The sequence below is a fragment of the Centroberyx gerrardi genome, chromosome 6 (genome assembly GCF_048128805.1).
Source record: "Centroberyx gerrardi isolate f3 chromosome 6, fCenGer3.hap1.cur.20231027, whole genome shotgun sequence".
In the NCBI taxonomy this organism is placed as follows: Eukaryota; Metazoa; Chordata; class Actinopteri; order Beryciformes; family Berycidae; genus Centroberyx; species Centroberyx gerrardi.
In genome coordinates, this window is record NC_136002.1 from 7141237 (window position 1) to 7147254 (window position 6018).

A 6018-nucleotide genomic window follows, 5' to 3' on the forward strand; every position below is an offset into this window, starting at 1 on the left:
TCTCTGGTGGGTGAGTGGTGTATAAGAAGGAGGCAGAGGAGGGTGGAAGTGCATTCATCTGTGCATGTCTGTGTATGCGAAAAGCAGAGTGGGGAGGTTTAGCAACACGTACACACACTTTCCCTGACATGCACACATACACTCTCTCTCTCTCTCTCTCTCTCTCTCTCTCTCTCTCTCTCTCTCCTCTCCCTCTCTCTCGCCCGTGCTTTCCTGACGAGCTGACAGATCCAACTTGGCACTTTGTGACTTTCGTGTTTTTCGGAGCGTGAGACAACTTTGCGGTTCGCGTCGCCAGAACATGACCTAAAACCCCCCCCCCCAAAAAACCAACATAAAAACACAAAACACAGGCTTTCAAGGCCCGGCAGCATCTCTCTTTATGCATTTCTCTTTCCTTTCGCTTTGCCCCGTCCCCTCTTCTACAGCTTAACGAGGTGAGGAAAAGTCAGGGTGTGTTAGCTGGCGCGCGGTGTGTGTGTGTGTGTGTGTAAGTGTGTGAGTGTATATTATGTGTGCATGTAAGGGTGAAATACAGCGGTGGAGTACTTGATATGACAGGGTAACGAGTGAGACAGGCCAGAGGCAAGCGGTCCCGACCAGCACACACACACACACACACACACACACAATTAGACATACACACACACGCCGAAACACACACATTCACATGCCTACAGTACATGACGGGCTCAAATCACATGCCAACACAATATGTAAACGATACTAAGCACACACACACACACACACACACACACACACACAGAGCAGTAATAAATAAATACGAACAGAGGGATTTGGGAACTTGAAGGTTTTTCTAATGGGAAAGCCAATACCCTGGCTCCGCATTCCAACATGGGCCTGAAATATGTTATTGAGCTTTCCAGCAGGGATCAAAAAAGATGGAAAAATGACCAAAACGGAGAAAAGAAATGTACTGCCAAAGCCAAATGTCAAGGTAAAGAAAAGAAACCGTAAATTGCGTCGCTAACCTCACCATGAGGACGTGTTTCAGCGCTCGTATGGCTGCCACCGCCGCCTCGTAAAAGCGCTAAGTGGCTAATTTTGAGTGACACGCAATTCAACACACGCTAACCGAAATGCAAGTCAGCGCTCAATATCAATTAGAGGAGATCCTAAACAGGGGGCCGCATGAAGAAGTACATGTGACCGGTATTGACAAACACCCCCATTGATTCATTAGAGGGCCCCTAAGGACCGTGGCTACTCAATGATCCAAAATGGCCGCCGCACAGCAGTGACTGTCAGGCGAGAGTCGATGGGCTAATGAGAAGTGAAGGGTAAATAAACTCCCGGCTGCGGTGAGACGTGACAGACAGACGGGTTTCGCGCCAAAAACCGCCGCTCGGCTCTTCTTTCAGCGCCGAGCTCATCGCGGCGGAGGCGGGATACAAATGCAGTCTGTCGTCACGTCTGTCGGCTTCCTGAGACGCGCTTGTAAAGAGCGTGTCACTGTCGGCGGGTGGAAACCTCGTATATCTCCCCAAATGTCGGTTTGGGGGTTTTGAAAGGATTTCATAAGCAGCAGGGGTTGTGGAATTGTCTCAACCCACAGAGAAGCATGGAAACCTTTAATTCAAGTTAAAACATGCAAATCATTAGTTACAAGGTTTTCACATGACGACGGAATTCATCTATACATGATGTGATGATGGATGATGATACTGATGACTTGTCAGACATGAAGCGACACCATGGTATGAGGACACTGCCAGAAACTCATAACACACATACACATGCATAGACGTGCACACACACACACATACAAAACATGCATACATGCGCATACGTGCACACATATATTCCTGCAAACGTCAACCCACCACCACCTCTATGCACCCTCCTCCAACACACATACACATACACACACTGTACCTCCCCAAACACACACATGCATCAGATCCCATTGACATTGACGGGGCGGGATGTGAGTCAGGATGAGACTAGGCAGAGTAGCTGGCTCTCCCATTTGGGTAGCGGTGTAGGAATGTCAGGCTAAATAAACAGGGTGTCTGCTGGAGAACTGAACCAGCCCTCGCAGCCCCGCTCCACTCCCTACAGCCTACAGTGTGGGGGGACGGAAAGACACTTAACACTAAACAGCACTTCATATGCACAGATACACACGTCTATGAGCATGTAGATGTATATGCTAGAGTTTGACCCATATCGGCTTTGAAGGCCGATACCAATATTTTTAGATTGAAGCTGATATTTTGATGTTTAATGTTTAGATTTGACCATTTTCATGCCAAAAAAGAAAAAGCTTATTCTTGTCAGGGTGGAAAAGCCTCTGAAACAGCATTTAGACCATCATTGGACACTAAAACTCTCCACTGAAAGCCAGACTAACCCCCCCATTGTAATTGTCTGTCACCTGTGTTAACTTAATGCTATAAATGCTTGTGTCATGCATGTATGTATTGATTTGATGAAGGCCATCATGGCTGAAACGTCATGTTTTTAATGCAATATATAGAGTCTGTATTTTTCTACTGAGCGAGTGTTGCGCCTAATTTTTTTGTTCTTGAAAAACATTATTGAACATTTAATTGGACAAATAAAATGTGCAAAAAATATATTTTAACAAGGCCAATATTGACCTGTTAACCCTAGTACAAACACATATTGGGATAAAATACACACCATGTCCATGGTTGAAACATGAGAAGACTGAGAACCTGCATGTGCGCACAGTCCAGTACAAACCACTCTCTCTGCCTACCACTCTTTCTACATATGATATTGTGCATGTGCTCAAGCCAGAGCACCAAAACTAACCAGATTCCTTCATTCATGCGTTTGTGCATGCCCGCAAAAAGAAAACTCATCTACACACACACACACCACACACCACACACACACACACACACATACATCCATGCGCACACAAATAATAAACCGAGATTAACGTCAACGAACGCGATTTCGCGTTCAATCTCGGGTGATAACTCTCACGTCTTCACAGATGGAAAACACTCACCAGCGGGCCGTGCCCAAGTCCTCACCAATGCAAATACACACTCCAGAAATCCAAAATACACAGAGCGCTAGGATATATCATGCCGCGGTGTTTTACACTGCACATAAAGGGAGATGGCAGCTGCCCAGTGAAAACATACAGTTGCAGATATTGCACACACATCTATCTCAGACACTGGGTCTGTATATTGTCTCGGGCCAGCGGCTGAAATTGAGTAATTTCACCAAGACAGAGTGAAATAGACAGCTTCTGTGTTTCTCCGTGGGAATGTGTCATCTCTCCCTGTCGCTTGACACGAACCTCTGTCTGTGTACGAACGTGTGTTTACATACAGTACATACATGTGATTGCGTTGGAGGTGTGTGTATCTACGCATGTACAGGTTATCGGTGTGTTATCAGTGTGTGTATTCTGGCCCGGGAGGGGGGGGGGGGGTCGCTACTTTCTCTCCATCCGACTCCCACAGGACGGACTCTCTCTCCCCTGCCTCTGCTTTGTGTCTCTCTGCCACACGCTGACATATTTAGGGAAAGTCGTGACTAATCGTCTCCGCGAAACGCTCGCTGAAAGGGCGTAAAAGCTCAAGGCAGAAACACTAGGAGGGGGGAAATGATGGAATTCAGCAAAACAGTGGAAACAGAGAGTTATATTTGGAGCTTGTTATGAGGCGGGGTGAGTGTTGCTATTGTACCTACTGTTAAGTGCTCAAGTAAGTGTAGGGATGCCATATTGGCAAATTGTTTCCATTCAAAAGCAAGTGAGCTCTTATAGAGCTGTAGGTCACTGCAAAGATCACTAATGTGCTGCTGGTTGGTATGAGGAGGCTTTTTTGGTTTGCTTTTACTTGAACTATGATCTGTATTCTGTTTTTATTCTTTTTATTCTTATTAAATTATTCTGTGCATTTGCCGTTTTGCCCTTTAATTCTTTTTTTCTTTATATTTATTACTCAGAAATATTATCATAAGTGCATCATTGCTGCACCCAAGCAGATGATCAAAAATACTAAAGTGGGGCTGAAAAACTATGACAAAAAACATACAGTCCCTTAAGGCAGATGTGACCAAATGCTACAAATTGATTCATTTATTTGGTTGCAACAAGGGTCAGCTCTGCTAATATCAACGTGCAGCAGCATAACATCGCCACTTACGCTGCCAGAAATATAATTACGAGTTGAGCATGCATGAATGATACAAACAAAGGAGCAAATGAGGTAAATATGACAGGGAAAATTAGGATTTTCTATTGTCTCAAATTTGCTGACAAGGAAGCAATGAAGCCTTGACAACAACTGATGGTATAACTGATGTATTTTCAAATTTTATTTTAAAGGAGCATGAAGACATCTCTGACCTGTATTGACCTCTATGAGCAACCAGTAGGTACACTGATACTTCACAAACTCACTTATTGCCTCTTTAAATTAGAATTCATAACCTTATGTGTGCCAAATTCAATTTAAAGATTGTACAAAAAATAGAAATTAATATGTACTAATTGCCCCACATGGGTCCATATTCAGAGGAGCGGGAGAGTGGGTGGAGCATCTGCGGGTCAAAAGTTATGGGTCAAAAGTCCAGAGCCATTTCTTACTGTAATCCCAGCAAGAGGAGAGGGGGAAAAAAAAAACAGAAGAGAAGGTGTTTACACTTGAACTGATGAATACAAACTAGCCCCCCCCCCCCCTCCACCCCCACCCCCCTCTCCCCCAACTCCTAAATTAAGTCTTCACCCACGGATCGCCTCCGACACATCTTCGTGACACTAAAGCCCAGGACGGAGGTGAGGCGGAAACCTCCTTGAAGCGCTCTCTCTCTCTCTCTGCAAAGCCTGGAAAGAACAGATAAGCAAGAGTGTAAGTGCGCTAAAAGTGAAATATGGGTCCGGTCGACACGCAGCCCGAGCGAGCCGCTCTGAAGAGCCCCGCTGGAGCGCTGCCCCGGGCCGCATCCAGCAAGGTGAATGGGAGAATCCTAATGAAGCTGTACTGGACTCAATCAATACAAGCTCAGAGAGGAGGGAGGAGGAGGAGGGGGAGTCTGGGGTGCGTGTGTGTGTGTGTGTGTGTGAGAGAGAGAGAGAGAGAGAGATAGACAGAGAGAGAGAGAGATAGAGAGAGAGAGAGGGAGGGAGGGAGGGAGGGAGAAACTGATAAAGAGCGAGAGAGGGGGGAGAAAGAAAGAGAGAGCAGGAGTGAGAGAGAAAGACAGACTGAAAGAGTGATAGAAAGAGGGAGGAATGAGGGAAAGAGAGGGAGAGAGAAACAGAGAGGGAGAGAAAAAGAAAGAGAGAGAGGGAAGGAGAGAGCAAAAGAAAGAGGGAAAGTGAAACAGAGAAAGAGGAAGGGAAAGAGAGGGGGAAAGAGAGGGGAATATAGGGAGAGAGATAAAGAAAGAATGAAAGGGAGAGAGGGGGGAGAGAGGGAGGAAGGTAGAGAGGTAAAGGAATGGGAAAGGAAGAGAGAGGGAGTGAGTGATGAAAGAATGAATGAAAGAGGGAGGTAAGAGAAGGAAGGAAATAGCAAAATGAAAACAGGAAGGGAAGAAGAGAACGAGAGAGTGGGAGTGAGAGAATGGAGAGACGGAGAGAGGGAGGGAAGAAGAAATAGAAGGAAGAAGGGAGAGAGAGAGGGAAACAGAGAGGGAGGGAGGGGAAAGAGACAGAGGGAGAAAGAGATTAACAGGTAGAGAGAGAGGGAGGGAGGGAAAGAGTGACTGAAAGGGAGGGAGAAAGGGAAAAGGGAGGTAGAGAGAGAAGGAAAGAGAAGGAGGGAGGGGAAGAGAGGCAAGGAAAGAAAATGAAAGAGAAAGGAAGGGAGGAAGAGAGAACGAGAGGGAGGGGGAGGAAGAGAGAGAGGGAGAGAGATGGAGAGAGAGAGAGGAGTGCGCGCCTCAATCGAAGACACTTAGAGAAAGCCCATTGATTGTGGTCATGGCTGGCTGGGCCCTCCTATTTGGTTAGTCATCTATTTCTCCTGTATGCTGAGATCAAGCCTTTCTCCTCCTCCTCCT